Source organism: Cervus canadensis, chromosome 7, assembly GCF_019320065.1.
Source record: "Cervus canadensis isolate Bull #8, Minnesota chromosome 7, ASM1932006v1, whole genome shotgun sequence".
NCBI lineage: Eukaryota > Metazoa > Chordata > Mammalia > Artiodactyla > Cervidae > Cervus > Cervus canadensis.
Window position 1 is genome coordinate 60,962,338 of NC_057392.1, and position 18,893 is coordinate 60,981,230.

The 18,893-nt window shown below is 38.8% G+C and overlaps 1 long non-coding RNA gene across 3 annotated transcripts in view; it reads right to left on the minus strand.

Annotated features, from left to right (window-relative positions):
- Positions 1-4,307: 4,307 nt before the first annotated feature.
- Positions 4,308-18,893, minus strand: part of LOC122444891 — a 131,606-nt gene continuing 117,020 nt past the window's right edge. For 2 of the 3 annotated variants that reach the window (XR_006270379.1, XR_006270377.1), the window contains exons 5-7: positions 13,067-13,154; positions 11,429-11,580; positions 4,308-6,845 (exon numbers count right to left, since the gene is read on the minus strand). This is a non-coding gene — a long non-coding RNA (uncharacterized LOC122444891). Of the gene's footprint in view, positions 6,846-6,904; positions 9,762-11,428; positions 11,581-13,066; positions 13,155-18,893 lie in introns of those variants that run through there. The other variant, XR_006270378.1, reaches the window with a different exon arrangement.

Sequence of the window (18,893 nt, forward strand, 5' to 3'; positions counted from 1 at the left end):
TGTTTTATCCTCAAGGACAAGATATGAGTAGTGGCTTTGAAGCGGAAACACTGGAAACAACCTAAATGACCATCAGTAGGACAACGGTTAAAGAAATTCTGATTCAACCCTCCCGTGGGATATTAGGCAGCAGTTACAAAGAGTGAACCAGTTCGATCTGTGTTATAAGAATGTTTTCCCTGACATATTATGAAGTGAGAAAAACATCATAAAGTCTCATTTGTTTTTAAACAATTAGTATATATGTAGTCGTAATAAGAAGAGTAGTTAACTACACATAAAATGGTTTCTGTGTGCCAAGCACTGCTCTAAGCAGTTCACATATAAACTCACTTAATCCTTGCAATAACCCAATGCAATTGTTCTGTTGTCATCTTCACTTTAATAGATGAGAAAGCTCAGGTGAGATTATACATGGGGTGAGTAGTAGAGTTTGAACCGAAACCTTGACTGTCTGGATCCAGAATCTATGTGCTTCATTCTCTATCTGTCAGCCTGTTTATCTATCAATCTGTCAACTCCCTATCATCTATCTGCCTATCTTTCCATCCATCCGTTCACCCATCTAGCTATCATCCATCTATCTATCTGAGATCTGGAAGGTTATACACTTTTGGAAAAGTGACAAGGGACACTTTCACTTTTTATTCTACACATCACTTTCACTTCTATAAACCTGTGCATTGTTTGCCATTCCATAGTCAAGTTTAGAAGTACAGTACTGGGGAGATCTGATATAGAGCTGCAGTGATTATAAAGGAAAAGCTTTACAAGCACGTGGTCCTTAAGTGGGCACTAAAAGCAATGTCAATAATTTACTTTGGGGCCTTAAATATGAATATTGTTTGTATCTTTGAGATGGGGGAGGTGGGTATGACACTTTTCCTTTTAATTATGACACCTTTTTACTTCAATAGCACCTACATAATGCCTTGTCCCCTATGAGCACTCAAAAGTTTTGTTTCCTGACCAAAAGGAGACTATATGTGAAGGATATCTGTTAGAGCAGGGCTATAATTTGGGGGTATGTAGAAGGGCAAAGACTCTTGAGAGTCCCTTGGACTGCAAGGAGTTCCAACCAGTCCATCCTAAAAGAGATCAGTCTTGGGTAGTCATTGGAAGGACTGATGCTGAAGCTGAAGCTCCAATACTTTGGCCACCTCATGCGAAGAGTTGAGTCATTGGAAAAGACCCTGATGCTGGGAGGGATTGGGAGCAGGAGGAGAAGGGGACCACAGAGGATGAGATGGCTGGATGGCATCACCGACTCGATGGGCATGAGTTTGAGTAAACTCCGGGAGTTGGTGATGGACAGGGAGGCCTGGCGTGCTGCGATTCATGGTGTTGCAAAGAGTCGGACACAACTGAGCGACTGAACTGAACTGAACTGAGAAGGGCAAAATTAAATTGAAATTAAATAAATGATTCTGGACAATTAACCAGTGCTTTATCCAACTTGATTAAACAGCCACAGATAAGAATAAAGGTTTCTTTTGCCCTCACTGGCTTCCCTGGTGGCTCAGCTGGTAAAGAATCTGCCTGCAATGCGGAAGACCTGGGTTCCATCCTTGGGTTGGGAAAATCCCCTGGAGAAGGGAATAGCTGCCCACTCCAGTAATCTGGCCTGGAGAATTCCATGGACTATAGAGTCTATGGGATCACAAAGAATCAGACACAACTGAGTGAATTTCACTTTGCCCTCACAAACCTTCACACCCATCCTCATTATTTGCCTCATATTTTACTCGAGTTTGGTGTTTACACTTTCTTCTTAAAATATTTCTTGGACCTGGATTTCTAAGCTTTGGAGCTAAGATTTAATTTCCACTTGACTTGAGGTTTCATGTTAGGAAGATTGACACAACAGGCATTCCATTCTTGGACTCTTGTGCATTACATCACCAAAAACATTTGCATTAGTTTATTATTTTGATTATTGCAGGATGAGTATGAGGTAGCTAGAATGTATTCAGTAAGCTTTTATTCCTTGCCTCTGTGCCTTTTAGTATCTTTTTATCAGAGATTTTGACTTTGTTTATATAATTGGCTGATACTTCCTGATTTCAAGATATCTCAGTAGGCTTTTAAACATATTTAAATGTATTTCTAAACTTTCATTCACTTACATAAGCATGAATGTAGAACTTCCGAATGGAGAATTTAAAAAATGATTTTTTTCCTCTCAAGCTGAAGATTCACTAACTTAAAAAATAATACATTTGGGGACTTCCCTGGTGGTCCAGTGGCTAAGACTCCAAGCTCCCAATGCAGGGGCCTGGGTTTGATGCCTGGTCAGGGAACTAGATCCCACATGCTGCAAGTAAAGATCCCCAAAGCCACAACTAAGACCTGGTGTGGCCAAATAAATAAATAAATATAAAAAAAGAATAATGATACATTTTAAGATGCAGTATTTATTTGTAATCCTATATTGGAACTCTGAGCACAAGTGGCACATAGGAAGTGACCCACAAAATATCTTTGAAAGAGTATAATTGATTTTTCATAAAAACCTTCAATTTAATAATTGATAGGTTATTTCACAAATATGAGAAATAGATATCCAGATGGAGATATGAGAAACACAGAGGCACCCAGATCCAGGAATAAGCTGATATGAAAAGCACTAGATTTCTCACACTTAATTCTCATCATTGAATTTTAACTCCCCTTAAGATAAATGTTTTTATTATTAATAAAACATTTAATGACAGTATTTACTAAATGAATAAAGTATAGGATGGCCCATTAAAACAGAATATTCAGCCTCACTTTGTGTTATTCTAGAAACATTTTGAATCCATTAAATCATTTTCTATGGTACACTGTACAACCTCACTTCCCTCCCTTCCCCTCCCATATAGAATATGGTCCCGTGTCTGTCTATCAGAGCCCTACCTCCGCTCTAAGGCCCATCTTCTCTATCAAACTTATCCAGGCTACTCCATGTTTTCAGTCATTTGTTTAAGCCTTTACCAAAAACTTATTCTGAAGAGACATATACATGCCCATTTCTCTTTCCCAGATTGTTGGACCCAAATCCTGAGCTTTTAAAATATTTTTTAATTCTAATCCTTACTTCCACAAAATTCCATGATGGCAGGGATTTATACTTTTCATCTTTGAATAACTTAAAGGAATACCTTATACTTACTTAGAGGTAGTCAGTTATGCCTATTCAATGGATAGTAGGCACTCAACAATACTCAACATAAACAGGTTACTCTAGCAAATTAAGTTCCATAGTCAGAAACTGCATTTATCAGCAATTATGTAATATATATTCACAATATTGAGAGACAGAGAAAAATCCGATACTATAGAAACTAATATACAAATAACTGACTGAATTTTCACTATATACTGTGATCTTCTACTACATAGATAAATAATATTCCTTTCAGAAGAATATAAAACATTTTTATGCCTGGTTGACTTGCTTAAAAACCTCATTGGGGAAAATGTTTGTATCACTGAAAAGAAAATCCTATTTTGCAAAATTATATTAAGTTGCTCAGATTGATAACAGCTTCAGGAGAGAAAGAGGAGGGTAGAGAGAGAGAAGGAAAGAAAGAAAACATATCTTTGATACCTCAGTATATTGGGCAGGAGTAACTTAAAAGAAAAATGAGAAACCTTTCATCTTTATTTATGCTTCCCAATGTTAGTGTGGTGCTTCTATGTACTTACATGCAAGTTTTATGTAGCAATTGACAATATTTCTTTTTGGATTCCTAAAATAATTCTCCTCCTCCTCCTTCTTCGTTATCTTCTTTTGCAACATGAGAAGTTTACATGAAAACTAACCAATAACTTAGTTGACTTAAAAATACTATGAAGACAGCAAGAGGGAGGGACATTGCCATACTCTGTAACATTAAAAGTTTACCCCTAGGAGTAGAGTTTGGTTGTCAGGAAACTCTTGGTATTGTACTTAGCTTCTCTGACCTGTAGGTTAGCTGCAGTGAGCATTGTGTTGTGCTGAATATTTGTCTGGCATAAGGCACTGCCTTAGATAAGCCTCTTAACCCAAGCTGGGTTTAAAACAAAACTACTTAAAAACTGATGAGTAACATAAGAAGGAGGAAGGGAGGAAAAGAGAGAAGGGAGGGAGGGAAGGAAGGAGGAGAGAGAAGACAAGAAAGAAAGAAGGAAAGGAAAGCAGTAAGGGAAGAAGTGGGGAAGGAAGGGAGGAAGACAGGCGGGGAAAAGCCTGTTTAGGACAACGGTAGCTGTTAAAGGCAGATATGAATAAAATTAATTAGATTGGTAATGTACAAAACAAAAAGGGCATCTAAGCAAACATATCAATGTTAATATGAGAGTCTTTATTTTTGCATTTCTTAATTTGCAAATTCTAGAGAAGACATTAGAAGTTTGAAGTTGGGGGCTTTAACATCTACTTAGAAATCACAATAAACAATTCTCAGTCTAATGTCATGTTTTAATTGAAAAACCTTGGTCCAAGAAAGGTTATAATATATGTATGTCATTATTGATACACATTCAACCAGAACACTTGTTTTCCCTTTTCCAGATACCTTTTCATTTTTTCCTAATCCTAAAAACTTTGACTGGATTTGTCTAGCTGCTAGCAAAATTCAGGAGCAAAAACCTTGATTTAAGTATATATAAAGTGACTAATTTAAGTATATAAACTTTAAGAAATAAAGGATTTTTTCATATTATCAATAACATTCACACATCTATATTACATACTTAAAACAATATAATCAAAAGCCTAATTAGAATCACATGTTGTAATCCTTTTGTATTTTTTGATTTCTGTGTTTAGATAGGTTACATCAACATCAGGTGAATTACACCTTTTATTTATCATTCATAAAGTAGTTTGCAAACTTTTTTTTACACACATAGAGTAAAAAATACAAGAGAAACAGGAAGTAGCCCTTCACAACTTTGTTCATCCAAACTTGATAAGATGTTAAAAGTACCAGTTTATAAACACTAGAAGGCAGAGCTGGAGAGTGAGGGAATTAGAGGTTAATAAAAGGGTACAAACTTTTAGCTATCAGATGAATAAGGTCTGAAAATTTAATGTGTAACATGGTGACTATAGTTTATAAGACTGTATTGAATAACTGAAATTTGTTAACAGAGTAGAACTTAATGAAATTTCCCTGGAGGTCCAGTGGTTGGGACTCCAAGCTTCCACTGGTGGGGGGCATGTGTTCAATTCATGGTTCAGGGAACTGGGGTCCTGCATGCCACTTGGCACGGCCAAAAGAAAAGAGAGACAGTAGAACTTAAATATTTTCCTCAAAAAATAAATAAATAAATGCATAGGTGATGGGTATATTAATTGACTGGAGGAATCCCCTCACAATGTAAGCCTGTATCAAATCATCATGATGTGCATTTTAAATATCTAACAATTTTATTTGTCACTTATATCTCAACGGAGCTAAAAAAACAAAAACAAAAAACACTAGACAGGAAAACTCACCTATAGTATTATCGATGGTTTTCATGTTCATTTAAAAAATTCCAGGTAGTTATTTAATATATGTAGGGCTGCCCATGTTTGACTTCTAGAGATTAACTCTGAAAGACCACTGATACATAGATAGATACACAAAAAAGAAAATGATAACTAGTAAAATTCCTTTCTAAATGAAAAAAATGTTTCTAAGTTGTGTCATAACTTTCTTGTGAAATATAAAAACTTTGCTCCTTAATACAAAATCTTGGTTTTCAGGGATATAGAACATAAAAACAATTAAAAAGCCTATTGCTATAGGTTAATCACTTGAAGCAGAAGCTGTAAAATCTGAGTCGGTATCCGAGGTGTTCCATTTATCAGCTGGGTGACAGTGTGCCAATGACTCAGCTGCCCCTTGGTAAAATGGGATTAATGATATTATTTCATGACATTATTCTAAGGATCAAACAAAATTATGAATTGAGAAGTGCTTTGTAAGTTACAGGGCATTATAACAAATTTAAGATGTTTTTAAGTAATAATTTTATCTAGTTGAGAAATTATGATTTATGCAACATATCTTTCCTAACAGTGAGTTTGATATCTAGGCATGGGTACCACTTTGAAATCATACATTTACCAATAGGAAGTAGAATATCTTTCTGGTCACCTCTCAGACAGATTAACAAACTGTAAGAAAAGGATCCACAGTTAGAGCCATGCTGTATTAGGTGGACAGTGTAATCACTAGGACAGCTCTTAATACAAAGAAAGTGGAAACATGAGTCTGAAGAGGGGAACTATCAAAGGTACTCTTTATCAAGAGTGAAACTTTGAAATCCATCTATTTAAGATTAATCACTATTCTTTTAGTTAAGCTGTTGTCATCTCTAACTTTCCCTAAGTAGAAAATAATCTACACTTCCAACTAAGTTATTCATGGTCCAATTTGTTCTCAGAATACTATAATAGGCTTTGTGAAGATAAGTTTTATAATAGGGATTTAACATAGTGAGAAGCCAAGACACAGAGGCCTTCAAACACAAAGAGTATATATGTGTATAAACTGCTGTCTCCTCCCCCCTGCTTCCACTCTTCCTGGGTTATTCTCCGGAAAGGACATTCACCCCTACTTAAAATCTAATTTTTACAAAGGATTCAAATGAAATGGCATCTCAGTTTAGCTACCATAGAGTTGCTCTGGAGCCATTTCAACATCACTGGAAAATGGGGGAAACTTTGAGCAAAGAACCACTGGAAGAAGGAATGTTCGTAGGATAAAATCTTCTCTCTTGGCAGTTTTGTCTTGCTTGATGACCACATTTACATATTGAGTTCACAGGCTAGAACTCTCAAAGAGTAGTCCACTTTCTTGGAGAAAATAGAATTTTCAGGGTAGCATCTGGGAGGAAAAAAAAAAAATGAAGAAGGAGAAGAAAAAGAAGGAAAAAGAATCACTGATGATTTACACATGTTATGTTTATTTCCCAAGCTTCTAATATCTTAAACTATTGAAAATACAAAATTAATTCTAAGACACTATACATTTATAACTTTGTCCTTTTCTCCTCTAAAGATCTAACTTTCCCTATTTATAATTTTTACCTCATTTGTATCCAAATGAGTGTATCAGCTAGTTGTTTTACAAAGTACCAAGGCACTTGACGTGAAATACAAGTTTATCTCCTTTCAGATGGTGGTTGTTTCTTTTTAGGGTTCCATATTTTCACATTTTAAACATTTCAAGACACAAGCACATGAAATGTAATATTTAAAATACTTGAGAAAATAAGATAAAATACCTGAAACTCTTTATCTATTTATGTATTTTAATAACTAGCTTTTCTTTTCCCTAGTTTTACATTCCTGCTGTACTTATTTTGTTGTAAGTGAGGCTATCTTATTTACATATTGGTAACAAAGTATATAAAAAGATGAAGATGTGTGGTTCATTATTTATATTCAAAACTTTTTTGATTAAAAAATCTTAAAAATCAGGTAAGAATTACACAACCAATAAACATTTTAAACTTTTTTAAGCTAAGAAAAAATTGTAATTGTTTTTTAATGTGCTTTTAATGATTTCTAGCTCTCACACCTCCTTACTTGCTTTCCAAACTGTTTATACTGTCCCAATAACACTCAGTGGAAAGCTGTCATTCCTGGCTAAATCCTTACTTAGGGTGGATGCTATGCCTCCGTGAGACAGGGTCAGGGGGTCAAAATCGATTTTGGAGGCCACCTGGAGAGTCCAGGCCATGAACTGACTCAAAAAATTTATATCAGAGCCGGAATAGTCCACCTCCCAGGGTCAGATCTGGCCTGACACTCCAACCGCAGGCTGGGGCATGCTAGACCGAGCTCAGAGAGAGGCTAGAGTTGTTGACCCTGCTAGCTGACCTCTTCAAACTTCAGGAGAATTTTTTTGGCAGTTACCACGGTGACTGGGTACTCTAAAAGCTTATCCTTCTTACTGAAAGAAGGAAAAAAAAATTAGGAAAAAAATATGTTAAAACCTACCTTGCAGAGATGCCTATCACAAGTTTTTTTTTTTTTAAAGGGAAAAAACTGAAGGAGTTCTAAATTGTCTATGACTTTAATTTCCACTGTTGTCCTAAAGAAATTGGAACTTGTAAGGTCTTTCAAAACCAAATTTCACATTTGTAACAGATACTGCTTTTTTTTTTTATAAACCAATAACTGAAAACAATTTGAATAATGCATTAAAATACTTTTTAAACAACATAATTTACTTGGAAATTCTATTATCTCTCTGCTCTTCTTTGAGACTAATCAGCTTTTAAATAAGATCCACCATAAATGCTAATTTAGTCGGGGGGAAAACACTGTAACTAAATATTCATTTTTGTGTCAAAAACACACTCAATTTTTTTTTCCTGAGAGAAAAATGTCCATTTTTGCTTGACTTGAAATAGTAAAATTAAGAGAAAAGCAAGTGACCATTATTATATATTAAAAAAAAATTTTTTTACCTAATGACTTAATAAAATAATGTTTACATTAAAAACAATGTCATGAAAATACTCTAATATAACACAAGAACACTAGGAGGAAAAATTCAAGGTGTACTTTCTTTTAGATCAATTCAAAGCTAAAAAAAAAAAAAATGCTCTAGAATATTATTCTATGTTAATACCAAATGCTATCTTGTCCTAAATTTCTACAGTGATAGAAAGACTTATAAATTAAAATTTAATTCCCATTGGGTAAACCTACACACATTATAAAACTCTGCTAGTTGATTTTTGATGACAGATTACAATAAAAAATACTTTTAAACGGCTCCTATATACATCTTGAAATTAGATGAGAATCATAATACTTTAGAAGTATATTATTTAATTATAATAATACTTGCTTTTAAAAACTGCCTGTGTACTATATAAGGACTTTTTGTAAACTGAAATCATTGACTCAGTGTTGCTACTGTTCTGGCCCTCCTTTAATTTTCTCATCTGCCTCTTACACGGCCCAGGTCCTGGAAGTCTTGAAAGATTTTTCTCCAGCATATGTGTGTGTTTGTGTGTGTGTGAACATAAGCACACACAAATGATTAAGCATTGGTGAGGGGAGGGTGGTTTTGCATTTTAAAAAGCATTGGCTATGTAACAAAACAATGTCTTTGGTTTCAATATCATTTCTCATCTTGACTGTAAGCCAAGAAAAAAAAAAAAATGATGAATTACAGAAATGTAGTAACTGACATTCCAAAAATGAATACTGAAATTTCAGAGGAATGCTTTAACCTAATCTTGAATGTTCATTTTGCTGTGACCTATTTTCACTGCTTTGTAATCACCACTAAATTCCTAGAACAGAATTGGACATAAAACCAAGTATCTGTTAATTAATCTCAATTAAAAACAAAAAAACAAATATAATTCAGAATATAATTTCCTTTGGGTTCAAAACATCCAGTGAAAGGAAAGACTGGAGATATATTTTGAGAAGATTTTGCCATGTGATCCAACTGCACTTTGTTAAAACACAGGTCTTTCAATTAGATAGTGTGGTTCTTGCCATTGCAAAGTGGGCAATGAGGTTGGTGAGTCACTACAAGTGTGGTGCCAGCTCATTCTCTATGATGAACTCAGACTGTCCTTCCCAGCCGGGAACTCTTGGCAAGCTTCGTTAAAGACCCGGAGGCTGGCAAAGCATGAAGAACTATCAAACAGGAAATGAGGTCCTCCTCAGGTTTTGAAAAGAGATGATAGAAGTCTTAAAGTGAGGCAGGCCAGACCAGAATCTCCTAAACCACAAGCCTTATCTTGAGTGAAACATTATTTCTAAGCTGGATCTGAAAAGGAAAAGAAGTTAAAGTATGAGACAATGGTTCATTTGTACGTAAGAAAACAGTGCCAAGTCTCTTAGTTTGGTTTTCTTAAGTCAAAGTTAGGATCTCTCCCAGGAATAAAACAAAAGTCACCTATCAGTTTTCTGCATAAACTTCTACTAAAAGGACAATGAAATAAATAGATATTTAGAGGGTCCATAGACCTGGGTCTTCTCTTTTGTTGAAAATTCATCAGTTGGTTATAGAACTACAGAATTCAGGGACTGGAAGGGATTTAAGAGATCATCTGGTCCTATCTCTTTACTTAGATCCTGCTCAGCACTTCTAGCTTAGTGGATTCTCCACTATAATGTGTGGTCGCTTCACTGGGTAGAAAGGATGTTACAACCCCATACCAGTAGACCTATTCAGAGCCTTAGTGACAGAGTTATTCTGGAACCGTGGTATAAAATGATTGTAAAACTCATTCAAGTTACACTTCCAGGAAACAACTTTAGGTACAAGATAAGCAAAAATTCCACAAAATCAGGTAGGAAATAACACAATAATGTGTGCTGTAGGAAGCTTCAAAATTTTCAGGAACTTTGGTAACAGGGGTAGGCTGTTAATATTATTTCTTCAGCTAATTGTTTTTATTGATTTGTTATGGCTAACAGGCACTGATTGATTTTCTTTTAATCAGTATGGAGTCTTCACTCTGCCAGGTTTATAATTAAATACTGAGAAGAAGGGCTCTAGGTGTTCGTCTAAACTTCCAGTGGTATGAAGGTCTGTCCAAATAACCATGAGCTATGGAAGATTGATGGCTGCCAGTCCAGAAAGGGCTTAATGTGGTTTTTCTTTGATATTTCTCTAATTAGCTTTAGTTTCAACTTGTTTCTATTAGGATCCTTGGATCCTAAAAATGAAGTAAAAGGAAGCCCCTAGAAAAATATGGAATTCGTTGCTTATACCCCAAACTGCCATTTGTCAACTGCATTCAACTCTAACATTTATTCTCTATATCATGTATTTTCAGTGCAACCATCAAAGTTCCCTTCTAACTTGTCATGGTGTTTGGGAGAAGACCATGATTGAATCCTGAGAGTCTGGTTCAGGGCTCCAGAGGGGAAAAAAGAGTAAAGGATAAGAATTTAAGGGGAGGAGGAAAAGTTCTAGGTATGCTGAGATATTTTGATATGGAAAGAGGCTGGTGTTTAGGAAGACAGTTATGTGTGATTAAGAGGTGAAGGCAGCAAGAGTCAGGTAGTCCCTTAACTGCCATCTAGAATTTCAAAGAAAAGCTATATCTTTTCCATAGATTCTAATGGGTGTTAGTTCAGGGAGGCATTTTGGGTACTAATTACTTGTTAAAGTTTTGGAGGTGGTGGTGGTTGGGGGACGGGAATGAAAAACAACTCTGAGGTTGAGGGTCAGAAGAATGTTTGCTTGGCTACTCAAGGCTCCTGATGAAGTTCAGCTACCTATCCTGCAGTTATGTGTGTGAGTCTATCTATCGTTCTTTTTCTCAAAAACACTTCACTCAAAGGAGAAAGAGCTGTTAAGGGAAATTCCTTTGCAGACAGAAACCTTCCTATATACCAACATTTTTTCTTTCTGGAATCAAGGATGAGAAGCCAGCCAAGAAAGTCAGTGGGGAATGGTGAAATTAAAGAGTGAGAACTTCCCACCTGGTTCTGAGCTCTAGCCCCAGGATCAGCCAGGCTGTGCTCCAGGAACAATGTGGATGATGCAAGAGCTGATTGCCTTCCCCAGCTTCTTGACCTGTCTTGAGACTTTGCCAGGGCTGTTCCCTCAGTCCAGGTGGGCACAGCACTCCTGTCTAAAACGCCATGGAAAGGATATAGCACTTCTTTGAAATTCTAGATGGCATTTAAGGACTACATGACTCATTGCCTTTACCTTTTAATCACACATAACTGTCTTCTCAAACACCAGCCTCCTTTCCTATAACAATCCACTGCACTGCTCCCAGAAGGGCACAGTCTAGGGCAGGGGTCCCCAACCTCTGGGATCTAATTAAATGCCTGATGATTTGAGGTGGAGCTGATGTAATAATAATAGAAATAACGTGCACAATAAATGGGTTTGAATCATCCTGAAACATCCCCACCCCCACCAACCCCAACCGATCTGGTCCATGGAAAAATTGTCTTTCACAGAACCCGGTCCTTGGTGCCAAAGAGGTTGGGGAGTGCTAGCTAAGGCAACTTGGCCAGTGCCTTCCTTCTGCTGAGACAGGAGCACTCGAAAAGGGGCTCACTCTTTTGGCATCCTTCAAAGGCTCCTTAGGAAACTGTTGAAGACAGAAATTTTGAAATTGAGTTGTAATGACTGAGAAAAGAGGGGTGAGGCATGGGCAGCTGCTCCCAAGCAGCTGCCCCAGCTGCTCCAGCGTCGAGAAAGGCCAGCCTCTTGGGCACCACACCCACTAGTCCCAGAAGGACGCAAGAAGAGGGGCACAAATTGAAGTGGGCAAGTTTAGAGAGAGGACCCTGGCCCTGAGTGTTGGAGTGACATCCACAGCCACAAACGCCAAGGACAAGGTGAGCAAATAAACAGCTATCACTCAGTCCCAGGTTGCTGAAATGACTTGTGGGCCCAAGAACACACATTGTGTGTGTGTGTGTGTGTGTGTGTGTGTCTGTGTGTGTGTGTGTGTGTGTGTGTGTGAGAGAGAGAGAGAGAGAGAGAGAGATGAGGCCCTTTTGTGAGGGACCTGGGGAAAAGGGGAGATTTCCGTAGGAGAAGGAACCCGTTTTCTCTCCTGGATCCCCATGACTTGTATACTGGAGTGACTGTGGTTGGATTAACGCTCCTTTTCCTTCTGCCTTCCCAGGCCACGTCGAAATGAGAAGCAGTGCATACGACAATGCCCTCCCACCACCAGCTTCCTCATCCCCAAACTCAAATGCCTGCGAGTGAAACGTCACCAAAAGTTATTGCCAGCGACAAATTGGGGCTGACAAATTGTCGATAATCGCGCCTTCGACGTGCAAAATGACTTGCAGGCAATAAAAAAGCAGACGCACCAAGAAGTGGGCAGGGGGCGGGCGGGTCGCAGCCGGGTCCGCGGTTCCCAGGTGGCGCCCCGCCCCAGCCCGGCGCCACCCCAGCCCCTCAGCCCGGGACGGCGCGCGGTGCAGGACCGCCGGGCTCCCACTCGCCCGCTGGAGCTCTGGTTCTCTTTCTGCAGTCTGACTCAACACAGACCGCAGGAGGAGCCTCTCTCCTCCCTCTCCGCCGATTAACCCTTCTGGGTGCGCGTGTCTATGGTCTCAAGCGCCCTTGATTTACAGTCACGTTACCCGAGTTTTCTTTTGTTTGAAATCCTGGGCCCGCAAGACTTTGGCATGTGTTGGGACGTCTAGTTACTTCTGCATGCCTGTCTGTATCCTGCGACAGAGAAAATGATTAGGAATTGAGGCTCAAGAGAAATAATAATATTTTTACCTGTGGATGCATTGGAAGAAGGTGTGCATGTTAAATAGTTTCAGAATTTAAGATAAATCTGAAAAAGCTCTTTCAAAGTGTTTGCAAGTTAGTGCCTCCACACCCCCCACACACACATCATCACACGTTCTCCCACCCATACCCCCACACCCAGCCACCCACCCACCCACCCACCCACACACACACACACACACACCAGATTCACCAGAGTGCCCTTTGATTTGTTTTTTACATTTTGGATTCACCCGTGTTTCAAATTTAAGAGTAATTTAAAACACACACATCGATCTAAACATGAATTCTCTATGTAAGATATGATTTCTTATGTGAGTTATCTGTAAACTTAAGGCTTCAGTTTCCATTATCAATCACAGCCCACCTAGGTGGCTGATTTAGCTATTAAAGTTTGAGTTCACAGTTGAAGCCACTCTTCCACTTTCTCCAAGTTGAATTCTGATTTCTGCATGTAAATACCACACAGCATTTGAATTTAGGGTCTTCTTGTTAAACTGAAGGCGTTTCCCATTTCCTTGAGCTCTATAAATAAACTGCATTGTCACATAATCGATAGGAAAAACTCAGCTGTCACAGATCCTAAGCAACTCCTTGCCACAGAAATAACACGATCTGGCATTTCTGAATTTGAAAAATATGCTGTTTGGATGACATGAGACCAGAACTACCCAGACGGTTTAAATGTTGTGGTCTCTATGATTGGCTATGGATGGACCTGATGAGATAGTTCACATAGTCCTCTCTCCTGGTTAGAGACCAGGTGCTCCTTTTTTTCTTCTGTTATCCAGTAGTATAAGAACATTGGGATCTGGGATTCAAAGCTATTTCTAACCTCATCTAAGTTTGTCTGCTCTCATAGAGTTTATGAGAGAATTTTAAATCAAGCATTTTCCTCTCTGAGCCAATGAGCAATTCAGATGTGGATTTTGGAGTTGAAATCTGAAACTAAATGTTCAACAACTTCAACACCCATCCTTTGAAGTCCTACATCATTCCATCAATGTGATCAGGATTTCTGCAGTATATAAATCTTTCGGCTCAAAAGTAACTGAATGGTATCTGATCATAAGTAGCAGGAACCCATAATCTCTCTTTCTCTGCCTCAAAGTTGCTGTCTCTAGTTGCATTTTTGGCTTTCTACAATCTGCCATGTACAAATGCTGCCATATCATATGAGAACATGAAGAAGATGTAATTCTTATCTATATTTTCTCCCCTTTTATCTTAGATAAAGTACTTTCAACTTTCACCACTGGCAGTGTTTTTAAAGTGGTACTGGGTGGACCTACTGTGGAATCTACGCCACTTGATAGATTAAATTATGTGATTATACAGAGTGAAGTAAGCCAGAAAGATAAAGAACATTACAGCATACTAACACATATATATGGAATTTAGAAAGATGGTAACGACAACCCTATATGCAAAACAGAAAAAGAGACACAGAAGTACAGAACAGACTTTTGAACTCTGTGGGAGAAGGTGAGGGTGGGATGTTTCGAAAGAACAGCATGTATATTATCTATGGTGAAACAGGTCACCAGCCCAGGTGGGATGCATGAGACAAGTGCTCGAACCTCGTGCACTGGGAAGACCCAGAGGAATCGGGTGGAGAGGGAGGTGGGAGGGGGGATCGGGATGGGGAATACGTGTAAATCTATTGCTGATTCATGTCAATGTATGACAAAACCCACTGAAAAAAATAAATAAATAAAAAATAAATAAATAAATAAAGCAAAAAAAAAAAAAGACAAAAAAAAAAAATAAAGTGGTACTGGGTGGACCTACTGTGGAATCTACGCCACTTGATAGATTAAATTATGTGATTAAAAGGTTAATTTATCTCACAAGAACCTTGCTAAGAAACCTCATGACCTTGACATACTATTTGCATACCATTCTGTACTTGGAATCCTTTACACACCAAAGGTGAAAGGTAATTTCATTCATAGATTTGCTCTGTCAATGAAATGATGTATTAAATAGTACAGCTACCCTTAGCCTACTTAGACCCACTGCTACAAAGCAGAGTACTAGATCAGACAGTAGCAAGCTAGGTTAGACAAATGCAGTTTATAAATTCAAAGCATGAAGCCGTTAAAATTTGTCTTTTCTAAAACTAAAGCTATTGGAGTCCGCATTTCCCACATCTACCACGGCTAAGATCTTTGCGGTAAACTAAGAACCACCACCTCTAATTAGTTCATTTGTCATCAGAGAACCACTGCATCAAGCCAGGTATTTTGCTCCTATTCAACTCTAGAAGAAAATGGGACAACGTGGGCTATTATAAAAAGCTCAGCATTCAGTGCCAACATTTCAAATTGGCTTCATTTTACAAGTTCTCAGAAACCCCCAACTCATTCAGACTATGTCTTGGCAAACTTGCCCCAGCCCCAAACAGGACTGTTAACACAGTAGAGTTTATCCATTATCATAGTTCACAGGCTTCTCCATAGCTGCAAGTTGACATTTGGAACCTGTGACATGCAGACGGGATGAAAATCCATCCAGCAACCAAGTCCCTTATTTCCGAAGTAACTGCCATGGGTAAGTGGGGGCAAGGCCAGAGCAGGGCGGGAGAGAAAAAGAAATAGCCACAAAATAACCAGGCTGGGAGTAACTGAGTTCTGATCAAGGACATTCAGGTAACTGATGAAACAAGATCTCTTCTTGGATACTTGCTCAGTGTGTGAAATTATCTTACTCACGATTATGAGAAATGACTGATCCCATCCCAGCCTATTTAGAAATCTTATCCTTGATTCTTGAGACATAAATCACATGAGGTCAATATCACAAATTTGAGGATCTGCCTGAATTCTTTAATCGCACAGTGCAGAGATGTGACACACACAGAGATACAGATGTACTGGACAACCTCAGTGTATATGTGGCTCTGAAACTTTTAAGTTGTTCATTCTTCTCTCTATAATTTCATATAGAGAAATTTCATCTATAATTTCAGACACACCCCCTCCACCCCCACCACCACACAGAAAATATTTCTTTCCTTTACTGTCTACAATCTAAATTTAAGAGTACACAAATCATGAGCTGGAGGTAACAGATCTATTTATGAAATACTTCTCTTTTCCTACCCAGGCATCCACCCCAAGGGACTGAGTGATGCATGGTGCTACTCAACTAGATCTGAGAGAAAAAGTGGGGGTTGAAGAGCATCTTCACCATTGCAGTGTTCTGGCTGCACCTGTTTTCCCAGGCAGTTCCGTGAACTCACTCTAAGCTCAATTTTACAAACGTACTATCTGGGTCTCCACTTATCTGTTAAAATGGTTCAGGGTGTTTGCCAGGAGTATTGTGCCACCACTGCTGGCACATTTGTCTCTTCTGTCTAATGTCTGTCATTACACAAAGCATTCTAAAAAGCTCATTTTCAACTCTGAAAAATATACTCTTACTAGAGAAGTCATTACATTAGCATAACAAGCACAAAGTTCCAAGTGGTAATTTGGTTATAGATCTCAAATCCTTCTTCTTCCATCAGATTGGTGTTGCGGTATGAGGTTGCCCTGCGGCCAGCCACTAGGATCCAAGTCAGTGGATCCCCTGCTGGAGGGAAATTCTTCTGACCTGAACCGTTTGTCCTCAGGAACTCAAAGTGAGGTAAAAGTTTCAAGTGTCCGCTGCCCTGGTTGGGACATTTCTTACAGATGCCTCCATTTCTTTTTTCCTTCCTCTTTCCGTACACTTCTTTCCTTGACCACCCAAAAAAATGTCTTAAACGATATTCTTCCACAGGTGTCTCACTGGACATGGGCAGATATCGGTCCTGCTCTCACATGCAACACAAACACTATTCGGTCCTTTTGTTGGGGGCGGGGTTTGGGAATCCGACCTCAGCATGCCCTGCCAATTGTGGCCTTGTAGATTAGCTGAGACTCTGCTGAGGCCCGGATGGCAGCGGTGGTGGCAAGGGTCAGCAAGGTTGAGATGTATTCAGATGTTAATTTACACCTGAAAAGGCTGAATGCAGTTACCCACATGGGGGGTGACTGGAGTTTCTCATGAATGCTGGCCTTGAGTGCTTCCTTGGGAAATGTGAAAGTTGAAATGGAGGGGAAAGTTGTCTAAAAGTTATGGCCCGGGAGCAGGAAGAAGGGTGGCGAGTAGGGACAGTCTTGATGAATTAAAGGGAATTTATTCAGCCACTGGTTATAACTCTATGTTCAACTTTTCCTTTTTAGCATAGTTTTAAGGTACAAGGGGGCAGGTGGTAATTCCCTGTTTACTAAATATTTGGAGATTGTCTATCAAATCCAGAAACACTGACATGGAAGGAAGGATGAGAGATTAGCCTCGTCTCTCTTCCGTCATCAGGATGGGTGTCCTTGTTTTGCTGTCTTTCTGTTTAACAACTGCTACCTACCTTTCTTAGTGGAATTCCAAAGTACTTTGAGTACTTGGAAAGAAATCCATGAGTACTTTGAAAGAAAGAAAAACCGACTACATTCCAATACTGCCTTTAACCTCAAACATAGTAAAGGGTTCATTCAGACCCCAGGACCACACTGAGGCATTAATTAGGCTGATGAAATCCATCGAAATGTATGAATTCAGCATAATCAAGTTTCTACCGCAGACTATCGTTAAGGAATACGTGAGCAGCTGGGAGAATAGAAAGTACTGTTAGAGTTAAGTCATGCATGTAATTGAGTATATTTAACATAACCATTTTAATGATCAGTGATTAAAAGTGCATCTTACTTAAATGGTATATCCTCTGCAATTTGTTCATATCAACTTGATAATATTCTCAAAAGGAAAAAATAGGGATACACATTTCTAAACAAGATCTTTTTTGAGTTTGGGGTGGGGGGAAAGCAGGAAAGTGAACTGGAAAAAAAAAAGTGGGTTTTGCATGCAAACAGCCACACGGGTGCGATATAAATTAATCACTGTTTTGGGTATCTTCTGTGCTCAGTTCAAAGTATTAGGAATATACTCAGGTGAATTTTTTCATCTCTCCAGAAGAATATAATTTCTTCTTTCTCTGTCTGACAAGATTCTTTTTAAGAGTCAGAGAGAGGGGTCTGCTCAAATCCTGATTTTAAAAGCTTTTCTTAGGAACCTGAGAAGTTCACCTTTCCAATTCCACTTCCCACCTGTGGGGTTGGCTGATCTTAGTGGAACTCACCTCCGTGGAAATGGCATTGGGAAGGAGAGAGATGCCCCTGGATATGGCCATCTAGGGCCACAGACAGGAGAAGCTCTCAGAGGGAAATGAGCTGTTCAAATCAGCTAGTGGCCTGAGTCTAAACTCCATGCCCTTGGAGGCAGACTCTGCTCTGCTCTGGTCACTCAGACCTGGCCAGATAAATGAGGTCATTGTGGAGCCACTCGCAAGTCAGCCCAAAGCTTTTTGCTGTAGTTTCTCAGCTTTTGCGCTCAAAACACGCAAATCACTGATTACCTGGGAAAAAAGAGCTGGATCTAAATCTATAGCTAGAAGTGGGCACATCCCACAACATCTACACATCTACGCAGGCACTATAAAAGTGAGGGTTTAAGAGAGGGGATGCAGTTGTCCCAGCTCCCAAAAGTTGCCTCACAGGACTTTTTTGCTCCCTTCACCCCTGCCCCCATAAAGAGGTCAGTCTATTCTCCCGCTCAAAATAGGGTTTGAAGAGTGGCACATCTTGAATG